Source organism: Acipenser ruthenus, chromosome 18, assembly GCF_902713425.1.
Source record: "Acipenser ruthenus chromosome 18, fAciRut3.2 maternal haplotype, whole genome shotgun sequence".
Taxonomy (NCBI): Eukaryota; Metazoa; Chordata; class Actinopteri; order Acipenseriformes; family Acipenseridae; genus Acipenser; species Acipenser ruthenus.
Window position 1 is genome coordinate 20,610,297 of NC_081206.1, and position 27,684 is coordinate 20,637,980.

At 37.4% G+C, this 27,684-nt stretch overlaps 1 pseudogene; it reads left to right on the top strand.

The window, feature by feature from the left end:
* The first annotated feature begins 3,971 nt into the window (after nucleotides 1-3,971).
* LOC117416647 (DNA repair protein RAD51 homolog 2-like) overlaps nucleotides 3,972-27,684 on the top strand; it is a 121,755-nt pseudogene continuing 98,042 nt past the window's right edge.

Below are 27,684 nucleotides of genomic sequence, written 5' to 3' on the forward strand. Positions count from 1 at the left end.
ATTGCATGAATTTGTATTTTACAGTCACACTTTTTCCTAGCTAAAATTAATTGAATTGGCCCTTAAGTGCACATTGTACCATTTTTTGTGAAAGAAATATTGTTAATGTTCTTTTCCATTTGAAGTAGTAATAGTTTTTGTTTTTTAGATAAATGATGTGTGTGTGTGTGTGTGTGTGTGTGTGTGTGTGTGTGTGCAATGTTCCACAGTTGTCTAATGCAATATGGAGTGTACAGGGAATGTATATTTTCTTTTCAGTCAGGATTTTGTTTAATGTTTGCACATGTAGGACACTGTAAATAGGTAACTGATATGCTATGGTAGTTGAATGTATGTATTTATATGCTATGGCTTTGTAGAAATACTCAGCTCAGTTTCAGGTTTCACAGTGCTGACCTTTTCCACATTAGCATGAATGTCAAAATGAAACCTCTGCTTTACTGTACTTTAGTTTTTTGACAAGTTTTATTTTCTTTCACAAAAAAAAAGCTAATTGCAGTATGCCTTGATAGAGCTGCCACTGCGCTCTCTTTCATGTGTTACTGATCATTTTTAATTAGCCTCTTTACTGAGGGGTTTAAAAAAAAAAAGTTATTTCTTTATGGGTGGGCCCCTTACCGTAGCTCCCTTTGTCTTTACACTGAGAATGCCATTGTTTCATCAATGTGTTCAATGTCTTATATGCACTTTCTGCACATCTCTAGTTTGCCAGGTTTCTGTAATAAAAAAGGCAGGTTCACTAATTGAGCACTTTGGTTGTTCCAATATCCCAGAAATACAGGCCTGTCAACCTTAAATAATCAATTTGGGGGAAGCTTACTTACAAAATACCAAAAGTCATGGTGGGTAAGTTGGAGGGAGGGGGTGTCTGCAGCATTCTCCCACAGAAAATGTTAAACATAACAAATCTGCTCTTACAAATCCACAAAGTAAATGGGGAGAAAAAATAAAAGGCGAGGCCCCCCCTCAAATTGAAAGAAGATTGAGAGGCTTGGAGCTTGGGCATTACTTTCAGGTTTGCCGCCAGGAAATCTGATTTTTATAAGACAGTAAAAGCAATAAACAGGTTTACAGCAAAAAAAAAAAAAAGAATAAAAAATGGATTTGATTTTTGAAATAATCCATCACATTGTTGCTTCCTCAACCTTTGAACCTCATTAAATGCATTCAGAATAAAATACCTATTGTGGAATTTCAACATTAATTCTTAAGGATCCTGTCTGTCGGTGTTCATCTTATCGATTCCTTGAACACCTGCATTATTACAGTACAGGTACAAGCAGCAGACATTTTCCCAATAGAATGTCATATTGAATATTTACAAGCTACAGATATATACTATTCTTAAACTGGGGCAGCAGTGTGGAGTAGTGGTTAGGGCTCTGGACTCTTGACCGGAGGGTCGTGGGTTCAATCCCCGTGGAGGACACTGCTGCTGTACCCTTGAGCAAGGTACTTTACCCAGATTACTCCAGTAAAAACCCAGCTGTATAAATGGGTAATTGTATGTAAAAATAATGTGTAAAAAATAATGTAATTGAATGTAAAAAATAATTTGATATCTTGTAACAATTGTAAGTCGCCCTGGATAAGGGCGTCTGCTAAGAAATAAATAATAATAAACTGAAACCATGCATGAGCTAGCTATATATTATATATGTGAACTGTGATTTCCAAATAGGGCACCAGGGCAATTAATAAATCAAATAATACATGCTTGCAACACCCCCCCGCCCCCCCCCCCCCCCCCCCCCCCCAAAAAAAAAAAAAAAATTAATAAACATGTTGAGCAATAATCAATAAATTGTTGCATCTTTGCATCTGAGTTAAATGCAAAAAGTATATGGCAGATGTGAAAGTAGGGGGATAAAATGCATATATGGAACACTTTTAACATGTTATATCGACAGATTGACCCAGAATTATTCATACATTTAAATCATTATTTGGGAAATATAGCTGTGCTTACTAGACAGTCAACTGCTCTTTGTCAAATTAGGACTCAAGACCCCCTCTAGTGGCTGATAAGAGCGATTGCATGAGATACAAGCAAAATATAACACTTCTTCCACACCAATGAAGCGCAAATATTTTCAACAGTCTTGTAAGGTAACAACCTTTTTTAAATACGCAAACCATATTTAAGCGTTTGGATATCACAATAATAAGGCATAGAAACTACCAGTTAGTATGTTTTAAAATGAAAATACTGGTTTGGTATACACATGTTTCTTTCTGCATATTTGAGATCTATGTAATTAATGTACACAGCAGGTAAGGTTTATGCATTTATTTTGGTTGCTACAATCACTTTAATACTGAGATTTTGTACTCATTCCTCCCAGTCGTACTGGATGCAGATTCAGCATACAGAGTATTTTATAAACAAAGATTTGTAGTCTCCATAATTAGCTTTACAAAACAAAACATAAAAGAATGTGCAGGCATTACATGTCAACTGCAGTGCTCAGGAAATTGAATTGCAAATTTGATCAGCAAGCTTGCAATAAGAAGCTCTGTTTGCCACATAAAACCAACCAAATCACTGCCTACCTGCCCTAGTAAAGCAAGTGGTCTGTCATGAAGCCAGACCATTTTGTGCCTCACACAGTCTAGTGTTTCAGTGGGTCTTTGCACCTTGAGATCAAGGCTGCCCATGAAGATACCTCAACTTGGGGTGTAAAAGCCAGACCAGCATGGACTTGACTTGATATGATTCCTGTCTGTCTAAAGTATGCTACAACCTCATACAGAAGCTAATGCAGAATAGTGTGTCAAGGCAAATCTTTGCGTTACTGGGTCCCCTTTAAATCTTCCTACTTTACAATCTATGTACTTCTGTCTTATTTGCACTAGCAACATTATCATGAGCCCCCCTTTCTTGTGAAGAAAATCTCCAGGTTCATTGCTTGTTTCCTTTTGTTTAATGCACACATGCCCATGATTGTAATACAGCACAACAGAAAGTTGGGTTCCAGTAATCACTTCCTGTGATGTAGGACAGATTCACTCCTGCGGTCTAACTGCAATCAGATAATGTAACCCTGATTAACTTTGTGGCCTTAAAGCTCAAAACTTTACTGTAAATACTGAGTTCCAAAGACAAAGACTGTTGTAGGTGAGACTTTCAACTGCTGAAGGGGTCAAATCCTTTGAATTTTCCAGCCCTGATAAATAGCAGGAACACTTTCCACATCTGAAACAGTGCCAGGCTATTTATGAAAATGAACGTGACATCTTGGACTTGCCACAACCAATCTGAAAAATAGACTTAATTGAAATTGCCTAGTTTTTAATAGTACTGTGCTGTGTGTTTCTGGTTTGAAAGGTTGTAAGAGATATGTAGAGGCAAGTTCGACTTAGGAGAATAGTGACATTGCCAAGCAACGAACAATAAATTTAGGAAATAAGTGACACAAACATACAACATGTTTTAGTAATTTAACATTTCTGGTTTCCTACTGGGTACAGAGCAAGTATATCCCCATACAGTCCCAATATGTAATCGTATTTGTAATAATATGACTAAATAAACACATTATTTGAATACAAAAGAGTCATTTATGTATTTTACACAGAATTGTATGTCCACATTAGTGAATCCAGGCTCTAAAGGGGGAAAAGGCTATTTCTGAAACTACTGTCAGTTCCTCCATAAATGTAAATCATTCATAAGATACAAACAGAAATAGTACAATTATTTGACAAACAATTTGATTAGGAGTCTTTTTAATGTGTTCATCAATTGAAAAATACTTCAAACAATACACGTTAAAACATTTGTTAAACACTTTTACTAGTTTCTTTTTTTGTACATGGTTCCTAAACCAGCTTAGTCAAAAAAACACACCAAAACTACCTGTATAGAAACTTGACTGTCAGCTGAAGGCTGAAAAGTTTTAAAACTACAACCTCCGGAATGCAGAGCGCTCCTTCCCCTTGCTTTTGCATTGATTGGAGGATAGTTTTGAGCGGCAGACCAATTAGCGTTCACAGTTGTGTCGTCACTCAGGGAAGTTGAGGTTGTTTTGAAAACAGTTGTATTTTTTGGTGAATTAATTCTAAATAATAACAGACTCAATATTACACTAATGGGAAAAGGCTACTATAGATAAAAAAAAAAAATGCATGCGTTTTATTGTCCACTCTAAACCTAGAGAGAGAATGAGGAGTTTTTTGATACCGTTGTTTTGTTAACTTCAATGCATTCTACTGTCCTGAAGCTGATATCACACTTCATTTGCAGTTGATATCGGTTATGGCTAATACAAAATTGAGACGAACAGGTATGCTCCCTGAATTATGCGACAGATTGGACCGCCATCAAATTGAAACCTGCCAGGTACGTGCATTGCAGTTCAAGTTGTGCTACAAGCCTGCAAACTTTGCGGTGCAGTGCAGGTCAGAAAGTTTGAGAAACTTAAACAAATTAATTCTGCAAGGAGCTTGCTTTCTTTGATATGCAAAGCGAATTTCAATACCTCTTCAGCAACCCTCTCGTAACACAAAAGTAAATCGACAACTGACCAAACATTTGTCTTATTTTTATTGTTCCGTTTTACTACTTCTGTTTTGTTTTCTACACAGCATGCATACGCTAGAGTTACAGCCTGCCTCAATCTACGCACTATGGTGCAGTGCTAGCGCAGCTGAGCAAGCAAGGTCGCATTGGTATAGTGAAGGGTACAACATGCGGCAGGTTTGCTGGAGCAATATTTTGCAGTAAAATGCTTTTCAGATAAGAGAACATACAGTATGCCGTTTGCCAAAACTCGATAAGATGTTACTTGCATGTCATTGTAACTGTAGTAACTTTTAATTCAATTAATAACTGTCTTACCATTCATTTTATAAGCACGGATTTAACCGTGTTCTAGATTTAGGCAGTTTGATTGTTATCGGCTTTATTACACTTGTTAGTAAAAGCACAACAAATCTTTATTAAAACATTTTGACAAAGATAATTTTACTAGTGTCTTTATAAACCTACTGAATGATGGCTTGCTTCAAGCATTTTTAATTCATCAATAGTGTGTGCTTTGTAAAATAAGTTTACTGTGCTATTGCTGTGCATCTCAATCGTTGTGTTCTTTTTCTCAGCTATTTAAAATGTTCAATTATGTTCCCTCAAGGCAACAGCTCAGGAGAACTGAAGGTCAGTGGTCGTCCTCTGATCCTGGGACTTAGCCAATTGCTTCTCTGGCGAGCATGTGCAGACAGATTTGTAGCTTGAGTGATATGCTGCCATTTTGGATGCATTCTGGATAATTTGCAGTATTGGGATTGGTAGCTTGTCGTCAGTGCACCATGTGCAGTACATTCTTAAGTGTGATTCTAAGATTGTTTGTGATGAATTGCTAATGTTGGCTGGAGAGAGCGCTGCATTGGCTGTGGCATTGGTTTTTGCACTCCCTCCTCTTAGGGGGGAATAAAACAGTTTGGGCTAGCTCTTCAGTACGCCTCAGTGACCCCGACTCAGACATTCCCTGAGCAGAGGCAAGGTTCAGCAGCTTGGTAACATCCGTTGCTTAGGCTGGTGAAGCATAAAAAGGCAATTGGCTTGTCAGCAGGAACAGTGGAAAGGTTCCATATGGGCAAATTAAAAATAATACTACTAAAATACAATATGAACTAGGATGCAATCAGTAAGGGTTATAACAAGTTGTATCTACAATGACCTAGTAGTAGTGCAAGGATAGTGCATTGGCTGAGGATCCAGTAACGTGGTGCTTGGGTCAGGCAAGTCCAGTGCATAGTAGGAGGGGTGGATCAAGAGATCTTAAAGAATTGTTGAAGCTAAAGCATTGTTTTCTCCGTATTGTGGCTTTCTTTTTCAGGACTTCCTCTCTGGGTCCCCTGGAGCTGATGAGGGAGGCTGGCCAGAGTTATCAGCAGGTTCAGACTCTTCTGCGTACTGTCAGCCTGGCTTGTGCTCCCACAATGGTCACGGTGAGACTTTCATCTACTTCAGCTAGCTTCTCCAGCCAGCATCCATAACACCTTGAAACCTGATCGCATCACAGAAGCTAAGCAGGATTGTCTTTAGTAGTTGGAGACCTCCAACGAGCTCCAGGTACTGCATGACGTAGTTTTGGTGGCATGAAGGACTTCACCTTGAATCCAAAATTCCATACCAGTGGCCGAGCATTTTCTTTGTTCAACTATTTAAAAATGGTTACTATAGCTTTGTGCTTGGTATGTATTTAATGAAATCACTTGAGATGTAACCTCTTTTTTGACAAAGGTGTCCAGGGGACTCAATATTAGGCTGCAGCAGCAATATTTATATTCAACTGTGGAGAAAAATAAAGACTCAAATAGTGAGAGAAAGCAAGTGCAGCCCATATTTACTACACTAATGGCTTGGTCTAACAATTTGCAGTTTGTCCGTTTCAGCTGTGGTGTGGAACAATGCTTTATATTCGGTTTTTCTCCCCTCCCAGGCCTTAGAGCTCAGGGACAGACGGTCCCACGTTTTCTTCCCCACCTCACTACGAGGGCTGGATGCGGTGCTTCACGGTGTGCTAGCCAGTGGAACTCTCACTGAGGTAAAGGAGGGACTGAGGCTGCTGCTTTCACTGATATAAACTCACAGGCCTGATAGGTGCCAGTGCCAGGGTTCTTTCTGTCCTCTAAAAACGACCAGTTTGTGTCTGAATTTACTCACACTGGCACACAACTGGTCTGTGAAATTAAACATGTTGTAAGGTTACTATACTTTCGGTTCCATTTTCAGGGTTGCGCTATTAAGCGCTTAGAATTAGAAATAAAAAAACTGGCCTGGCACAAAGTTGAGGAGTCAGTGGAAATGGTTGCGAAGCAATGGCCTACACCTTTTAATTTGCTCTTGTTCTTAAACAGACAATGTGAGCATTGCTGTTTATGCAGTAAAAATGAAGCAGAAATGCTCCCTCCCTGTTACTTGTGAAAGTGCGCCCTCTGCTATAATTATTAAGTTACTGCAAGTTTTTTTCAAAAAATGTGTATGTCATACATTTAAAAGTGTAGCTATATTGTATAAGCTATTATAAATGTTGTACATGTAAAATTCTTTAACATAATATACTATTTTGAAAAATATTTTTTTTTTGTGGGAAAAACTCTTTTCAGCTACATACTGACTAAAACAATAAAAAAACAGCAATCTGATTGAATAACATATATTTGTAAGATATGTATGTAACGTAGCACCTCTTGATTAGTTGCGGTTGTTTCTGCTCTACAATTAGTTTTAATGGTAAAATATACAGACTTTTTTCCGTGGTACGTACGGTACCTATTTCCATAATCCCATTTCCCTTTCCCTGTACGCTGTTAATAAGAGGAGTGACCACTTAATTTTCTCTGTTACAGATTACTGGACCCTCTGGTTGTGGGAAGAGTCAGTTCTGTATGATGCTGAGTGTTTTAGCAACATTACCACGTACCATGGGAGGACTGGATAGCTCTGTTCTATACATTGACACTGAGTCTGCCTTTTGTGCTGAAAGGTATTGAACCAAGAATAAGAATTATATACTCAGTTAATCACCAGTTTATATTGTTTGGAGTGAGGAGAGACTTACACAACATCAGCTACTTACAGGTACAGGAGCTCTTGACAAGCATAGCATCATGTGCAGCACCAGATACCATGTTTAAAATAGAAATAGATGTTTACAGTAACATGTTTCTTTCAAAACTGGACATTTGAGACATAATGAATGGAAGTGGTAAGATTTATGGAAATATCTTGTTATCTAAAAGCACGAAGTATATTTTCTGGCTATTACTTCTGAATATAACAATGAATTTATATACTGAAAATACTGTTCCATACAAGGTACCACAGGAACGCTAGACTTAAAAGAGTTAATCTCAGAATTACTTGAATCAACCCCACCTGATGGAGTGTTTAGTGTTTTGGGAAAACACTGAAATTGTCACAACGTATTGGCTAAATAGTTATTAGAGACTTTTGAAACTGGTATGGTAATGAAGATACGTTTTAAAAGTATGTCCATAACATGCTTATCCCACACCGCGACTGTTGATACAAAATATGACCTACCTCTTTTCATGAAAAAGTAGATCACAGTGACCTGCATCTGCAATTTCTACATGTAAAATGTAAGTGTGGCATACATACATATATCCACAGATTCAATAACTCATTACTGAGTGTCATTATGATAATCACGATTATCTTAATCATGTTTTAACTGCCATTGATTGTTATTATCCCTAGTTGGTAGATCTTTTTCTCTTGCACAATCTCTTGCTTTTTTCTGCTTTTCACTGTCTGCTTTTCATTAGCTTAATTACATGGCACTTAACCCCCTTATTTATTGCACCTTTTCAGTGCAATAAATAACCAAGACTACCAATAAGAGATAATATCGCAAATATCTCTTATTGTCCCAACCATACCAGATCTACTACAAATGTGTGACGTACACATGAACGTACATACAGACAGCCAGGCACATGCTATATCATGAGGTGACTGCCCTCATTCTCGTCACAATTGGCTATGTGGTTCTCTGCTGTGTAAATGTACACTATATCTCAAATATCCTCAGAATAAAATGTAAGTGTGATGTGGTAACCACCTGTCATTCCCTGGATGGCATCCGTTTAAGAGCAGTTTAAACCAAGTTTCCTTCAGTTGAGGTAATACAGTACCATGTGAACACCCAGTTTGATACTTCCAACCTCCTAATGTGATCCCAGTCTTAAAAGGCTTAGTTTCACACACTGCCATTCTCCTGCGGTTCATTTTTAAAGTTATTTTTAAAAACATTTTACCAGTTAACTCCTGAAAATGATATTTGTTTTCCAAATATTTGAACTTTTTTTTTTAATAAAAATATGGCACACTGCTGGTCAGAACAAGGTTTTAAATTAGCACCATCCACATTGATCTCCAGGCACTGAACAGGGCTGGAAGGTTCTCTGAACCGTGTCAGCAGTGAACTTCACTTTTCCAGCTGGTGGACTCAAGAAGGTTAAGTGGCTTGTAGCACCTCAGGGTCAATTAGTGGCCGAATACCTTTCCAAAACTGGGATCTGTTTCCCCATGTCCTCCACTCCAATCATGAAACCACAGTGCATGTTTATGTGGAACTGAATTAGTGCCATGCTGCTGTAAAGGAATCTTTATGGATCCTTGTTGGTCAATCTTCTGGCTTCTCAATCTTAACGTTTATACGTTCCCATGCTGTAGTTTTATAGCAGCGTTATGCAAATGTTGAATATATGCAGTAGTAAACATTATAACTGCTGAGGTGAAACAATGACTTGTTGAAAGGCAAGGCAAGCAAACTCCAAACTTTCTTTAACCTAGTGTAGCACTAGGTATCCTGTTTTAAAATGAAAATGCTTGTTTTCAAGAACATTTGTTATTTATTACCACAACACTGTTTTATGGAAGAATTTAGTTTCCTCTTCTGATTCACTACCTATGTTCTAGGTTCTAGGACACAACCTACAGTAACCTCACATAGTTTTTTTTGTGCAGCACAGGTCATAGGTACAGGACTTGTCATAGCATTTACGAGATTCTTGCTGATCAGCAATTCCGTTTTAAATGTTCAATACTGTAAGACTTATTTTCAAACTCAAATGGATTAACAACCGAAGAATTGATGGAACAAAGGGACCTTTTCACCAGTTGATTAATGTGCATCCTGTTATGTTCTAGGCTGGTGGAGATCGCACAGAACCGCTTTCCAAAGTACTTCAGTCTACAAGAGAGAGTAGTTGAAATGGCGCAGAAGATTCACTTATTCCGTGAACTGACCTGCCAGAATGTGTTAAAAAGGTAAGGCTTAAAACACTGACCTTTCTAAATGTGATCTGATATATTCATATAAGCCTGTTAAAAATTAGACTGTGTCTTTGTTGTTTTCAGCCATACCACCTTAGAACCTGCATTCGCCAGTTCTGAAAAGATAAACAAAGTCAAGCCTGCTTACAAGCTAGAATACCTTCAACGAAAATCATATTTTTGGAGGAAGTGGTAGTATTCAGTTTAAGGCACTCTTCTATTAAAACCAGAGCTTAAGCAATACCCCAGTACCTGGAGGAGGTGTCACTGGGGTGAATCAATGTTCTATTTCCTCCATAAACACTAAAGCAACTGTATCACTCCCAAAGAAGAGCTTCCCTTAAGAAATCCCAATAGAGGTCATTAAAACTCCTCTCTACACTGAATGATTATACTCTTCAATGCCCCTTTGTTCCACAAGTCACCACCGGATGTGTTTATATTTTTCTAGTCTCACGTTTATACAGTGTATTCCATAAGTAGGTGAACGCAGACCATTTCCTTCAGCAAATTCAATATGATCACCCACAACTTCAGTCAAAAAGATCCAGTGGTGGAAAGTGGAAGACAGTGTGTAATTAGTGTTCACATACTTATAGATGACACTGTAAAGTGTACAATATTTCCAGTCCAATGTCATGAATCCTTGAAGTTCTAACATGACATCATATTTTGCTGTAACTCATCTAGGCGTCACGTTCAGATTTTGTGTCATTCCTTAACCTTTGGAGTTGGGAAGCTATATTTCTGAACTTAATCTGTAGTAGACCAGATCCAATTCAATAGCATTCAGACCTCAAACTAACAGACACAGCTACAGAAATTCATCTCATATCTATGCAAGTTCAGATTCCAGAATTCCAGGGAATCTCACTGCATGTGTGGAACATCCCAACACTGGATCAGTGTAGACTCAAGTGCAGTGGGGATGAAGGTCCCCCATGCTGGCATGTTGTTTTATACTGTTTCCCTGAAACTGGCATTTGTTGTGAACCAGTAAAGAATCACATATCGAAATGGGGGGGGCATTAAGTAGGTCACTGTATTCTATTCCAGGTTGGGGGGCTTGGAGGAAGAGATCATTTCGAAGAAGGCAGGGCTAGTGATCATCGACTCCATCGCCTCAGTTGTGCGGAAGGAGTTTGACACCAGTATCCCTGGCAACCTCAGCGAGAGGAGCAGTCTGCTGTCTCAGGAGGCAGCCACGCTCAAGTACCTGGCCGAGGAGTTCTCCATCCCAGTAAGGAATAGATTGTTTATAGCTTATCGGTTATAGTTCTACATTCTGGGTGTTTCATACATTTCCATGACTGTACACTGTTTGTCAGATTCCAAAAGAGTCACTGATTTTTAAAATGCTAGTAGCTTCTGGCCTCCCAAAATGATCGTTGCCGTTAAGGGTACCATGTCTTGGAGTGTAACGGCTTCAGTATTAACCTATTCCCTTAATGTTAAACTAAACTCTGAGACATCAACCACCAAAGTTTGTTATTTTTTTTTTTGTTTCATTATTGCATCAATAGTTTGCGTCATTGTACAGGTATCGTGTTGTGCTTAATGAGGTACAGTTCAGTTTCATGCAGTTTGTATACACAGTTATAACAATGTGCAATCAAGGCAGTGCGTCTACAGACATACATTATGAACTTTTGGCTTATGACACATTCTTTTTGGTACAAAATGCACTTAATTACACCTGTACCCCTCCCTTAAATCAATGCATAAACATTAACTTGACACAAAAGTACTGGCTGTACCCATCAGTACTGCTTTGTTGCAAAAACTATCCCCACAAACTGTCTTTAGAAACGTTTCACAGTTTGGCAATACTACCACAACCTGATTTATAGAATGACTGGTTCATTTAATCAAGCAAACAATTACAAATTGCAATTTAAAATCCTTTTTCTGTTCGCCCAACGCAAATGTACCACTGTATGTGAAACAACTGTATGTTGAATAACTGTATATTTAGGGTTAATAGGAAATTATTTTTTACACATATTACAAATTTGCAGGAAATATTTTACCCCATGTGCAATTGTATACTTTTTCCATCGCACACAAACGTACACTTGGAAATCTTGGATCCCACAATATAAAGCAGAGCTTGCGCACTTCACATGTGTTTAAGCGTAGCAGCTGTAACATGAACGGCAACACCTATAATTAAAAAAAAAAAAAACTTTTTCTTAATTAGACCAATCAATAACATTAGGATTAGGTAGTTCTGTTTCATTTGGCATTTCTGCAATGCCATATTAAAGTAACATGAAAGGATTAGGTTTTTGGACACCTGTACAAACTATTCCTTTTGTATATTTTATAAACATTCATTAAATTATGGATATCAATTTGAGACTCAAATTGGAATATGTGTCTATGCCAGGGTCTGTTTTATTTCTGTAATCTTGGATCCTTCCTTGGAAAATATGAGTTAATCTGGCACTTTCATGGGCCAGCCTCAGATTAGGAACAGAGGATGCCCGTCAGACAGCATTCTGTAGGCCTGTGCTGTATCCAGGAAAGGAAAAAGTTGATGTTTCGTGTACAAAATTAAAATTTTGGAAAGCTGATAGCTGACTTTAGGCTCTTTGCACAATAGTGATGTTGTTTGCAGCTCTTTTATGTGCTTGAGACTTGAGGGTTTTAAAATATTCTCTATCCACATGGGGAAATCAGAATTACTGTGAACTTGCCTCTTGATGTCTAGTCTTTCAGATCGGTAAGTAGTTGCAGAGTTGAGGAGACATATATTGTGTTGTACCAAGACTTCCATTATTTTGAGCTGTGTCAGTAGAATAACTGTTTGTTGATTAGAAACGGTTATTCAAGGCAATCTCTGACAATCCGGAAAACCTATACAGTACAGGGTATGCACAGTATATATGCCAGGCATGCTCTTTGTGCCTTAAAGAAGAGTATTTAAAAATGTTAAAAAGGGGTTTAGCCATACTCTCCCTGCCCCGCATGTAAAGCAGAACTGTGAAAAATACAAAGGGGGCACTTCAGGTCTTCAGAAAAAAGGGTATTTAACTGGCATACTGTATGTTTTCAGTAAATGCAATATGCTTACCGGAGCAATTGGTAGGGAACTTGTTAGACAGTTTTAAAAGTCTATAAAACTCCTGTTTGCCACAGCACTGGCAGAAAGATCGGCTGTCCACAGGAAGCGGCACAGTGCACTAATCAATTTTCAGAAAGTGGTGCATGCAGTGATCAATTAGCCAGCTTGGATTCCCAAAATAGACATAAAACCGACGTCACTGGCTGCTAAATTGCATTCAAGCAGTTAGACGGCCGGTTTAATTTGACACACAGGCCAGACAGAAGAAGCTGTTAACAGGTTTTCCAAATTTGGTTCATTGCTTTGTTAGAACGAAACTAATTAGGGACATTGAAACTGAAACCCTGAGCCCCCCACCACCAGTAGTTTCCAGACACGTGTGTTTAATCTGTGGCATTGCAGGAGAAATAAAATAAATAAAACTGTTGCCATAGAAACCTGTCTTAAAAGACGTCTACATCTCTCCTTGGTGTTAATTGATAGTACATTCCTTTGACATCAGCCATTTTGGGCACATAGTGCCAAAGCAAGACAGTTAAAACATTAAAGAAACATATTTCCTGGAAATGGTACTGGATATCTTTGGAAAGCAACAGAGCATGCATGACATGATTGCAGTTTTGCTTTGTCTCTAGGTTAAAATACAGTACCCCCATTGCTGCAATAAGTGAACTGATAAAGCAAAGGATAGTGTAGTAGTGCATCTTAGCCACTAGGTGTTCCTCTTTCACTGTAAAAACAAATCTTGTATTGTGTTATGGCCAAAAGTTTTGCATCACTTAGAATTTTAGAATTCAGACATAATTAAAACAAATAAGTTGATGAACATAATTTAGATATTTTATTTAACATCATGTAATCAAAGGAACTACAAAATGATATTGCAAATCCATATTGAATCCATAATAGTAGTACAGTGTTTCTTTTTAGATTTTGACATGTCACATTTTTCAATTTCTGTCAGTTTATCGTTAAGTATATGGAAAACTACAAAGTTGTATGTAACTCAATATGTTAACGTGACATTATTCAGCAGGTTTCATTTGACTTTATGAAGTAAAATGAGTTAATTCTATAGGGTAATGCAAAACTTTTGGCCATAGCTGTAGGTCCACCTGGCATTGTTCTGGTGACATTTAAAAACAGGGTTAAAGTGGAATAAAACCAACTAATAATCAAAAAGTACGCCATTAAGTCAAGAATATGGTCAAACTAAGTTCTAAACCAAGAGGAAATCATCTAAAACAAGACTGTAAGGGAAATAGCAAATGTATTTCATGCAAATGAAAATAAACATGTGGGGTGAGTTATAAAATTCCTTGGATTAATCAAGATGTAAAGAGAGAGGATAGAATGAGTGTGATGAAAAAGGCGGAAACTTGAGATTAGAAAAATAAACATGTTGACTGTTTTCTGCTCCAAGATGGTTAATGATCCTATGTGTATAGTACTTAAAAGTAAACTTGTGCCAAACCTCAAAGTGATTTGATTTGTACATATAGGTTGGGCTGTATCGGTTATCATACTAGGGTGACACTTTCTGTGAATGTGAAAGCGTAATTAACCTGAAAAAATAGTACAAAAAGAAAAATATCATTCTAAAATTCTAATTGAACGCGGTGAAAGAAAAATCCATATAGGGGTAACCTTAGGCACAGAGCTGATAACCACTGCCTTACAGCTACGTTTGTTCCCACTGCTCCTGTACACTTCCCTGCTTTACCACACTAAACCGGGAACAGCTTGCATATTTGTGGGTCATCTTTATACCAATTTTTGTTTTTGTAAGTATTTACATAGTGGACATCAACATGTTTCCTTTAGTAAAAGCATAGCAAATTGTAATAAAGCATGGTAAAGTATAGGTATGCCCGCAGAGGTATGGTAAACCATGGTTAATGATGGTAAATGCATAGTACAGGCTAATCATGGGAAAACTGATTCAGTTATTTTGCGGTAAAGGGTTGTAGGGAGACTTCCATTACTTTAACAGAGACAAATATAATGATTTCAGTTTTCATTAAAAAGTTAGTCAAAGCAAGTGGGAACATCGTTTAAATTCTTAAAAGCAGTTGACACATTTAACCTTAGCCAGTACTTTAAACACTGCAAAGAAACAAGGAACAGGGCTTAAATGAATGAGTTATGAAGATATGGAACTGAATCTGTTTAGTCTATAAAAAGAAGGATTAGGAGGGACTTGATTGAAGTCTTTCAAATCTAGGCAAATAGGCAAAGAAACCAGGACCAGAGGACACATAAATTAAATGGAGACTGACTTGAGGACGGAGGGTAGGTGCCATTTCTTTACACAGAGAGTGGTTAGGATATGGAATGGGTTAGCTAGCCATGTTGTTGATGCTGAATCATGGGGATAAAGTTTTAAAATTAACCAGCTCGTTGGAGCCAGAGAACACTGTTGGGTTTAATGCCGTCCTCTCGTTCGTACATTTTCTTGTTTGGATGCAGAGAAGTGCTTTGCCCTGCTGCAATGCAGATTTTTTTCTGTTCCCACAGAGTACCAGCGTGGCCACAGGAGGAAGCATTAATTTTTTGGCTCTTTAAAAGAAGTCTAGAAAAGTTCATTGCAAACTAAATATTATTACATCCATCAAAGCAGACTTTATAATTACAACATAAAGTCTGAGTTAAAGCTTGGAATTAGACAGGATGTAAATATTAGTAGATCTGTGCCATTTATGTACAGTGATTCTCAGGAACCGAGGTCCACAAAATAACTTAGTACACAGCACCATTACATGGTACATTTATAAAAAAAAAAAATATATAAAAGCCTTTTCTCCCCAATCCAGCATTACCAAACGTCACACAGTACAGAGGGGGAGCATTCTTCAATTTTATAATTTAGTTGAGAAAAAATTGACCCTGTTTACTAGCACCCTCTTTTAAGAAATAAAACATTATTCATTTTCCACATTATTTAGGTAATCAATGTTACGTCTTCTAACGAATGAAGGTATTTCGGGGTAATAATTGATTCGGCAAGCATTCATTAGCAGTGCTGATACCAAAACAGCTATTAAAAGTAATAAATGGTTCAGCCCAGCTACTTCTAGCAGAAGGCCAAAATATAAGATCCTAATCCACGAAATGATGCATGAGATCCGGAAGGGATTTTCTCAGTGTTTTTGTGGTTGAGAAGAAAGAGATGGAATTCAATTACCAACTGTGTTAGTTACAGAAAGTTTAAAAAGAGATTTCCAAAACAATATAGTGTTACATGTCCCCACATGTTGCTACAACTGTTTAAATAACGTACCTGTAATATTTATTTTCATTCTTAACATCCTGACAACTTTTTACACTTCTAACTTTAAAGTCTGTTTCAAAGCTCTTTTCAAAATGTCTGCTCTAGTGCACTGATAGTGTATGGATTATTGCCCACATTGTCAAACAGGTAACACAGCAATAACGATCCATGATGTGGTACGGAACAGAAAAGTTTTTTTCTTCCTGCAGTGATTTAGAGGAAGATGTCAAACCCCAATGCACTAGAGCGGTCATTTTGAAAAGAGCTTTGAAACAGAAATAAAGTTAGACATGTAAAAAGTTGTCAGGATATTAACAATGAAAAGAAAAATACAGGTATGTTATTTAAACAGTTGTAGCAACAAGTGGGGATGTATAACACTATTCTTCTGAACTCAACTACTTACTCTTTAAGGAGCACTAACCAAGGTTTTATTATGCCTTACTAGCTTTATTAGAATTATTTCTGGGCCTCTTTTTTTATTGTGTGGTTTTAACTTTTTTACCCGACTGTGGTCATGGGGTGCAGATTTAATCACCCTGTATACAGTAGAGGTCTGCTCGGGCCTAAATTTAACACCCGATCTGAACCCAACCCGACCAAACAAAATCCGAACCCGACCTGAGCCCGAGACCTTTGAAATATTTAAATACCCGACCTGACCTTCTCCACAAATATATTCCTAACATACGCTGTTGCAACAAAGTACCTTCAGTGTAGAGTATTCCTGGTTTCCAGTTAAAACGTAAATAAAGAAAGAAAAAAATCTCAATCATATCTCATTTACTTCCTTTCCTAGTAATCCAGCACTGCATGATTTAAAAGAAGACAACAACAGGCTTCTTCAAAACTTTGTTACCATAAATAGCCACACAGAAGTGCTCTTGCAAATTCGCATACTCATTTTGTGTGCATTTGTATAAAACTGACTGTTAAAATTTGGTGACGTTGGTATTTTGCAACTGAACTGTATCCCGTTAAGACCGCCCACGCAGCATTTGTTGACAGACTGCACAAAATGTCAGTTTATCAGCCAAGATGATTATTGGTTGTTAGTTGCGTTGGAAATTAATTATAGCCTGTGGTTACTTAGTAAAGCCTGGCGACACAGCATTTGACAGGATGCACAAAACGAGTAAGCGAGTTTGTGAGATGATATTAAGAGAGGTAATTTCTCAAAGTACCTATGGTGCATGGCAAGTGGTTTTTCAAAAATCGTCAAGCAGGAAGTGAGTTTTAGGAAGCACTTGCACACAGAGGAAGAACAAAATACTCACTTAAAATTGAAAACGCCATAATCCACTCACTGATAACACTAACCCGACCCGACCTGAACCCAAACCATAATATACAAACTACATCCGACCTGAACCTGACTCTTATTGTCGGGTACCATCGGACTCGTTTCGGGTAGCAAGGCTTTACTGTACAGTCTATGCTTCCAAGTCCCCAATATGTTTGCACTGAATAGTTCTGATAATCTTGCAGGAAGTTTGTTGCATAGCCTTAAGGTTGCTTTTCCTGCATTTTCTTACAAGCTTACAGGAAGGGATGCTTTCATCAGTGAGGTCATTTTCAAATATAAGCTTGGCAAATACCAGTTGAGAGCGAAGAGAGGACACTAGCTCGCTGAAAGACCAGTGGGTAGAAAACTTACATTATCTTACATTGATCACTTACAGTATCTTGGATACACATTTGCACAATATCTATGTTAAATTAAACATGGTAGATTCAGAATCGTGTGGTACATGTAGATTTCAGTGCCAGGTATGCATAATCTTGCTGTCTTGTCACAAGATGTTTTTCAAGTTGGGTGAGCTTCATTTTTTTTTCCATTACCACAGTGTGTAAGTCATGCATAAGGGTGTTAACATTGCTTCACAGTGCAACTGTTACATTTCAGGTTTCAGAGTTGTTTTTTTTTCTTTGGTTTTTCCTGTGTGAGACAGCATCATGGGTAATGTTGAGGTGCGCCCTGGTGCTTGTGAGAAGATTGTTTTTATTGACATCACTCCAAATGGTACAACAGTCTGTTTGAATTCTCCAGAAAAATTGTTGTTTAATCCCTGGTTTTCATAAAAAAGAAAAACACATTATTAAACAAGGAATGAGACTTAATCTCCTAGCCGACACAATCCTTTTAATACGGTGTGTGGTTTTTAGTAGGGTTGCAGTGTTGGACCGATGAGAAAGGAATGTTTTCGTACTCATTCAGGTGCAGACAGACTGTGCTAAAGAGATTAGAGCCGTGTGGTTTGCACTCATAGGTACAGGGAATCTGGGGTAGACAGCTGAGAATTAATTGGTTAAAGTGTTCATCAAGCTACACAGAGAAACTATACATTAAGTGGTTTGATTCTCATTTAAGGGACCCTCTCTCTCTCTCTCTCTCTCTCGCTCTCTCTCTCTCTCTCTCTCTCTCTCTCTCTCTAAATATAAATATGCTTGTTGTTTGAGTCTATAAAGCAATTGAGACTTCTGTGTACTGCATAGATTTTTTTTCTTGCTCCAGCTGGTGACCTAAATGGTTTAAGTCGAGGAAAAGAATTATAAACAGTCTATGTCTGGATTACATTCATTTTTGTTGACAAATGCTGTAATGCATTTTTAAGGGTAAAACAAGAGATGTGCTTGGTATTTACTGCACGGAAGACAGTAGGTTTAAAAATAATGCTTCTGGGCAGTCGTGTCACCTCCCTAGGGTTTTGGCAAATCCCTGCCAAAGAAAACAATATGCTCAGTGAGGGAAGAGAGAGCGATCCTTGTTAGATGTTTCTGTACACAGTATTTGCATGAGCTGTTGATAAACGAGAAGCAGTTTTAAAAACCACATTAATCAGTTGGTACAGTTTAACATACTGCCTTGTCCATTGAAAACATTTAAACCCTCTCCCCAGTGTATTTGTCGACATTCTTGTTTGTTTAAAATCTCCATCCTCACTGCATTACCTCACTCCCTATATTTAGTTTAGTATGTAGAGTAGAGAGATTGTATGTCTAAAAAACTATGCTGACAGTCTGCCAAATTGTTTGTCCATTTGAGTGTTTAAAGCAAACGTATACTATGGTTTCTCACCATAGTAAAAGCATAGCCAAGTGCAACAAAGCATGGTAAAGTATAACAATGTATGGTAAAGCATATTAATAAACAAGGTAAACTACCATACACCAAATGCATAGTATAACCATGGGAAAAGTATGAAACTATAAACACTGAGCAAAAAGACTTTGGTACGCTTTTATAAGGGGATTGTCAAGTTCTTACCCTGTTGTTTTTTTGGGGTTTTTTTTTCATTTTGGAATGGTGTCAGTTGTGGGCTAAACCTGTTTCAGTGATCTAAATGGGTGTTCAGCTTCGACTTGTGTGTACTGGAAAGGAATTAAATGTTGCTGTCAATTTCAACTCTATTCAACTCTTTCATGGAAAATTGCAGTGCAGATTGGATAACAAACTGTTTTGGTAATCTATTCTTCTCAATGACTTCCTTCAGGGTGGCAATTAGACCAATAAATCACATTTACTGATTTAATAATTTTCTAATGACTGCTTGTGTGAACAGACTTTTGCTTGACTGAATCCAAACAGTCCTCGCACACCTACTCCAAGAGGCAGGGCGGGAGCAGCAAGCCAATTGGTAATGCCTGCTCCAGGGTCCATCAAAAGGTTACTGCACTTTGATGATGTATTTTACATTGACACTGCCCTGTATGTATAGACTCTGGTGAACTGATAAATGTTCTTGCCAAAGGATGACAATACCCAGAAATGGTTTTGAACGAGTAACTGCATGCTCATCAGTACAATGAAATATCCACCAAGACTCTTGTTGTCATAACTGTTCCCTGAGACATTCAGAACACCTGTCCTTTCCCATAGTAAATCTTACATTTTTACTGTGCTAGATCTTACTAAACCAATTACAGCTGCACCCTGTTCATGTAAATGTATACATTACTCTTAATGAAATCATTTTAACAGAAGTGTAATTGTTTGCCTTTAATCACCCTGTCACTTTTAACAGCGAGTTAAAGTTACCCCAGTGTCCGGTTAAAAAATAGCCTTACATGGCTTTCACTCATATCTGTAGATTTATACAGAACTCCTCCTGCAACATCCATACAGGTGCTCAGGAGAGTTTTTTTTTTTTTTTTTTTAACTAATTGATCTGTGGATTTTCAGAAAATTCAGATTTGTCTTTTTAAAACTATATATTCTGGTGAGTATGTTACATAAAAAGCCATACACATTTAAATTGAAATTACATTTGTATGGGTAGAACGTTTTTTTAATTTACAATTTGTTTTGCTTTTGTAGTTTAATTGTCAATCAATAAATTATTTAAAAAATTGCAGTACATTTGTTAATATAGTACTCACATGATACCCCTACAGAGAGAGAGGGGGTATTAAACAAATCTAAAGCCGAAACCACCTTGTGAACAAACCGCGGTATACAGCCCATTAAATTCCTCAAAGCTCTCTGGCGCACTCTGCTGGTATTGATTTTACGCGTCACGTTGCGCTGCACGAGTTTACCGCTCTGCCGGGGACATTTTTCATGGAACCCACTGTAGGGTTAAGACTTGTGTGCCAAGTTTAGATCCCAATAAAATAAACAGCAGTTGCAGAACACCATTTGGCAATTGTTAGCATGGTGTGATTTGTAAAAATAAATAATTTTATTACTGAGTGTCTGACACCCTGTTCTTTAGTTCTGTTGAAAGCTGTTTAGCTGTAAAGTAGACTTATTACTGCTCAGAAGTTGTTGTGTACAAGCCATGCTGTACATTACATTCCACGTCTTGCCTTCTAACCTCTGAACTTTTGAAATATACTAGCATTTTTGTCCCTGGCTATTCCTCAGGGGGTGTGCAGTTAAAATATGGATGTGAATGCACACATCTGGGTCAGTTAAGTAGCCTCGATTTCATTAATTGCAGCTTGCTCATAAAAGCATGAGTCATTTCTGTCAGTGTCTTGACAGCGCAAGTATGAAGTTGCATAAAGGGAGGTGTTTACTTTATGGATCAGTGCAAGTTGGAAGAAGTAAGCAGTCATCTGCAGAAGTCAGATCAGGTACAAAGGCAAGGCAAGAAGTGCATGCTTCATAAATAAACTGAACTAAAATTAACAATTCAATTAATTTAACTAATTTATACACAACAAATAACAAGTCTTAAAAAACTGCATCTTTTATGATTTTCTTGGGATTATCTGAAAGTAGAAATACAAGTATTCAAATACCTGAACAAACATGATCATGTTTGTATTCAACAGAACGTTTGTGCAACCTAGTTTAATATGTAAATATATTTACTGACAAGTGAAATAAGTACATGGCCTTCAACTTAATATGTTTCTCTCCTGTCCTGAGCTCTAACCACTGGGATGCATTGCCATTTTAGCATTTAACAATTAATTATCATTTAACAATTAATTATCATTTTAGCATTTGGTAGTATAGCTTGTAAAGTAATACATTTGAGAGGGTTTCAACTAAGGCAAAATTATTATTATTATTTGTTTATTTTGCAGTCGCCTTTATCCAAGGCGACTTACAGAGACTAGGGTGTGTGAACTATGCGTCAGCTGCAGAGTCACTTACAACAATGTCTTACTTTAGTTCCTTTACCAGCCTAGTAAAAATTAACCCTTTCACTGTCTCATTGCTTTAAACTCTTGCCTACATTAACTGTTTCAGTGCCACATGCTACCAGGGATGCTTTGTTTTAGAGGGGCTTGGGGTGAGTAAGAGCCAGATGAGGCAGTTTTGAAAACCACCACTGTTAATGAAGGGTTAAGTTTTTATTCAGCAGAATGCTTTCTGCCAAGTCATTTTCTGATGACATAAATAGTTGCACAAACCTAGTCAGTATGTTGTGAATTAAATTAATTATATACACATTTCATAACATTTTTACTGCATGAATAGGTTTTACAAGACTGTTTTTGTACTATTTATTGTTTTTTTTTTTCCGATTTCAAAGTTTAAGTTAAGTTTTTTGTATATGAGAAAAAATATATAAGCAGAGCACCTTTTTGAAGCATTTAAAATGTGTTCTTTTTTTTAAATATATATATATATATATATATAGTGAAATTCCACTGTAGTTTTGATTTGTATCTTTTTGTGATGTGATGTCAATGTCATTCATCCAGTACAGGCATTTTAAATGTCAGTCATGCAAGCTGCAGGCTTCACGGTACATTGAAAAGAAAATAATGGCATTTTACAGAAAGTTGTGTTGATTGAAAAAGCACAGCTCTTGGCATAGTCTCTAAGGTTTTGTTTGCCTTAAATAAAAAGGTACCAAAATATGTGTCGTATGTAAAGTGAAGTGATTGCCACAGCAGCATTGATCTCATCTTTGCTAAGACATTAGGAGAGGTATAAATCAGATCCTGGCGCAAACAATTGGTTTTGGTAAAGAAATGAGAGCAGCATAGATCATAAAATTGAAAGTTTAAACATAGCAAAATACATGCCAGTGTTAGGGATGGGCACGAGTACACGAATACTGAGTTCTCGCCAAGGACGTTAGTATTCGCTAACATACAGAGTCATCGTTTTTTTTTTTTTTTTTAGATTTACAACAATATGCTGGATTAATTTCATAAACTTCGTAAAATAAAACATAAAAAACGTGATGTCAATGTGGTATTGTGAAATACAAAGATAGACCATGAAATTTGAAGTGCTTACATTAACAATACATTTTTAAATGCAGTTTTTGCAACGGCGTGTTATTCAGAGCTGATGCCCAGACAGAAGCGACAAGCCGCAATGACACACCCACAGTAAGCTCTCACATCACAAGCGCCGCAGCGCTCAATACACTCTTTGGAGAGGATTATTGCATTGCCGACTCCGATATATTTCGTGGAGCCGTGCATCCCATCCGATCAAAACCTGTTGCAATGGTGGAAAATCAACGAAAAAAGTACACCAAACTCAGTGTCCTGGCTAAGCAGTACCTATCAATCCCTGCAACCTCAGTTCCAGCGGAGAGGGTCTTTTCCACAGCGGGACTAATTGTAAATCGGCTCCACACTCGCCTCTCCCCTGAGCATGTAGACATGCTCGTTTTTGGAACAAAAGTGATTGATTTGCTAGCGAAATATTTAGGCTATGTGAACTTTTTGAAAACTTTTGCACAAGAATGCGTCAGGCCTACGCTAAGTATTTATTTCGCTCAGATTTCAGTTATTGAAATAACTTATTTATGTTAACTTTTGACGGTTTCATTAAAAACGGTTTAATTGTGCAATAGGCTAAATGTAGCCTGGTTACTTAGAAGGACACAGTGATCCTCCGTTCTCATGTTTAATAAATTATTTTCAAATTGCACTTGTTTTCGTGGTTGACTCATGTATGAAATGGCAAACCTTAGCCATTACAATCTGTCATGGTTAATAAGACTTACATCATGGCTGGTGTTAGGATAATTTACAGAAATGTGCGCGCATTAAATATTCTCAAGAGTACTCGAGTTCTCTATAATAATATCATGAGAGTACTCAAATAGTGAAATAATTCCAAATGCCCATCCCTAGCCAGTGTCCAATTTCACTTACTGAAAGCACAAAAGCCTGTTGGAGACTTTAATTCTTAAATTAGGGAGTGGTGATCTGTTCGAACATGCCTTGAACATAAAACAACAAATTCTATTCACTCTAGCATGCTGCCTCAACAGTGTCCACACAATATGCCATTGCCTACCACAAAACTCACCTACAGTAATTATCCCATTTAAAGGCAAGTCTTTGCTTTTTATCGTTGACCTTTAGTTTGAACAAAATTGGCTTGGATTATATAAAAAAAAAATGGATCAAACCTTGATAAAAACTAATGAAAACAAGTTAGACAGCTTTGTATTAAGATGTTGAATTCAGTTATTTATTGAAAGGCCACAGCTTGCATTTGCATTTATAGTGCATTTTATAATACATCTGTCCATTCATTAAATGTACATACTATTAATAAATTCAAGTGTTATTTTATTAAATAAATACCAATATATGTAAATGCAACTGTTGGTTCCTTTTGAATAAAAACTGAACAAAAAATATATTTTGAGGGAACAAAGCAAAATGTTTGTGCAAGGCTTCAATGAGATTATTAAAATAAGGTGCTGAATACAAGATGGTGTGCATTTCCTGATAGCTTAAACAGGCAAGAGCTAAATTTTAGCATGCCTATTGTTCCTGTCCCAGGAGGCTGTGATGTTGGTGCATTCAGTCACTTTCAATTTGCTACAGTAAGCTATGTGTGCCTTTATTGTAACCAGGCTGTTCCCATGAGATGTTCCTAATAGTAACTATGCTACTTCTGTTTGGAGACACCCTATTCCCAAAGTGCAGCTGTGGTGGGATAGTTACATAATGACAGGTTAGCACTCCACAAAGGAAAGTGGAGAGAGGACAGGGAGGGATAATGGGTACCAAATGTAGTGCAGCAGTTCCAAGCTGGATGAAGGAATCCAATTATTGCCTTTTACAGGAAAGGAATTAGACATGATGGTCCCTATTTGCAAACCTTTAGCTCATACGATGCTGGCGTCTTTAACAAGAAATAAAAATAGAAAGTGCCAGACTTTATTTAATTGATCAAGGAGGCGTGGTTGTCTGTGTTTCCATTCTTATTATGCGCTTATTACTTGTAGGCACACTATACTGTTTAGGTGTTATACTATTAACCAAAGCTGAAAAATGCGTGATCAACACATTGGTTTTAACTTCATTCACCATCATGTTTTCAAAAAAGGGATGATTGTGCATTATATACAGTGTGAATAGGGTATGCCTAATAAAATACTCTAAGGTGCCCCACTTCAGGGGGCAATTAGATTCACCGATAATTGAGGATATTCAGGTGTGTAGTTAAGTACTGCATGATTATCACATTTTGAAGATCGTGGCTTCAACATAAGTTGATCACGCATCATAAGTAGTGCAGATATGTGCTATCTTGACTGGCTACTACATTTAGGCCTATCCATCTGTTTGCTGAAACAATTTATCTATCCAATTACCTATCTGCTTGATCTGCAGGGTCTGAACAACACAATTCACCCCTGTGATGCATACATCCTGGTGTAACTGGGCTTCCCCTCGCAATACAGATTAATTTGTTATGCAAATGGCACCTGTTAGCATTGTGTCATTTATAAAAGCTTCATCTTGCTGTTGCAGGTTACTTTGTCACAATAAGCCAGATAGCGGATCTGACAGACTGACAAAAGCCTGATACGAGGCATTCAGTTGGAAGGTACTCAAGATAGCCTGAATTATTCCTAAAAGGAATTAAAGACAGTTACCATTGAGGACTGGCCATGTATCTCTTGCTGATTTTAGATTCACCATACAGTAGCAGCTACATGGTAACTTTGACCTTTCAGTTACAAATCATCTCATTCAAATGAAAGCATGGTACTTTATATCTAGACCTTATCTGGGGGTTATGTTATCTTTATCTGTTTGGAAAACACTTTGGCTGCCTGTATCATTTGCATAACGGTAGTATAGTTAAGATGACAGACACTATAGCCTTACTGTGTTTGCATTTTTATTAGAGCAGTCCAGCCTCAATTGAAAACACTGAAGGAATAATGTTTCAGCATAACCCCAGGCATAGAGGTTGGTTGACTAGAAAGTACATTTTACTGTCAATGAAGATCGGAGATATAAAGAAATCTCACTGAGCCTATTTCCATGAAAACGGCAAGAATTAATATGTTGATACTGTTCGATCGCTTGGAGTGGGATTATCTTTGGTTGGTCTTAGGTTATATGGGTTTGGGCTCAGAGTTTATTGACATAGTTAAAGTTCTGTACGCTAACCCCTCGGCGTCAGTGTTAACAGGAAATAAATGCTCTTCCCAATTTGCCATTTCCAGAGGTCCTCGTCAAGGCTGATGGCTCTCGCCTTTGTTGTTTGTACTTTCATTGGAGCCTCTGGCTCAAGCTGTCCGCCAGTCGGCACTCTGACCCAATCGCTGTCAACACTACCCAACATTATATCTTGCTCTATGCAGATGACATGTTATTATTTGTTGAAAAAGTACCCCACTCACTTTCTCATACATTAAACATTTTCGATCATTTTAGTTTGATGTCCGGATATAAAATTTAATTGGTCTAAATGTGCTCTTATGCCTCTCAACTCTGTGATGAGGGGGTAATCCTGCCTTCTAACATCCTGCTGGTTAAACATTTCAAATATTTGGGTATTGATATCCATCCATCCTTACAGTCTGCAGTATCAACTAATTTTAACAAAATCTTTGCTTAGAACCACAACAGAATCTACGTAAACAGATTCAATGCATAAATATCAGCTTTTAGCAATGCATAAATATCAGCTTCTTTTTTTTTTATTTAGATGTAATGACTTTTAATATGTTTATACGTGTTCGGTGGCGAGTGTATTTTCTCTTGCACTCTTTGTATGTCAGACCTGACTTGCTTCGCTTGTGGCCCTGACTCAGTAAAGAGTGCACCAGAAATATACTCTTATCTTGATTAGAGGTAGCCATCGAACATTTCTTAACATACTAATATGTGTTTTGTATAATTCTCTGCTGTTTTGGCTTGGATCATTATTTACCAGGCTTCTAAATGAATGTCCTTTTCAACCATGGGGTCTCCTTCTGAAAAGACTTCTGAGGTTTAAGGAATGACCACAAGGGGTTTGCAACTGTAATTTCTGCAGCCTCTGCAACAGTGGCAACCATGAGACAGCAAATGGAAAATCTCTATTAAAATCACCATTATGGTACAGAACCCTTTACATTAAATTGGTAGGTGAATGCTATTCACTATTATTCACTACACATTAATTACTGTTCCAATGTTCCAACTGGGACATGACTTACAGTAGAGGATAGTTGTTGCATCCATAATTAATATATAGTAAATAAATACATAGTGGACGTTTATAAGGAAGATATTTTACTTAAACCATAAATGTGTTAGAAAACTACTTTATTAGACCACATACTGTATTATATGTGCTGTTAGGAGAAATTGTGATATGGTAGGCAGATACAATCCTGAGCATAAAGAGAGAGAAAATAGCTTTCTACACAGCCATTAAAGTACTGTTTTACAAGAAAAGAAAAATATTGGAATTGAAAGTAAAGTCAAGAACTTTTCACAAATTGTATCCCACTACAGCCCTATAAAAGCTGGGTATAAATGGCCTGCACAGCATGGGGCAATATTATTCTAATGACATCATTAGAAGTAGCACTCCCACGGGCTGGCACTGAGTTAGGGATTAGACAGCCAGGGCACCCAAGGCAAGAGCTGCAGGTTTTAATGTCAGGAGCCAGAGAAATCAACTGGAACGGATTGAATGTAAACACATTGCATTACACAGCTATGCTAGCTTGCAATTGTATTTGGTTTGGAATACACTGTCTGCTTGCTTGAGGTTTTTACCATTGCCTACATGGAGTAGTTTTAAAAAAAGATTCTGTGGTTTGTACAAAAAGAAAAAAAAAAAGTCTCCTGTTCTCTGCCACTGCCTTACTT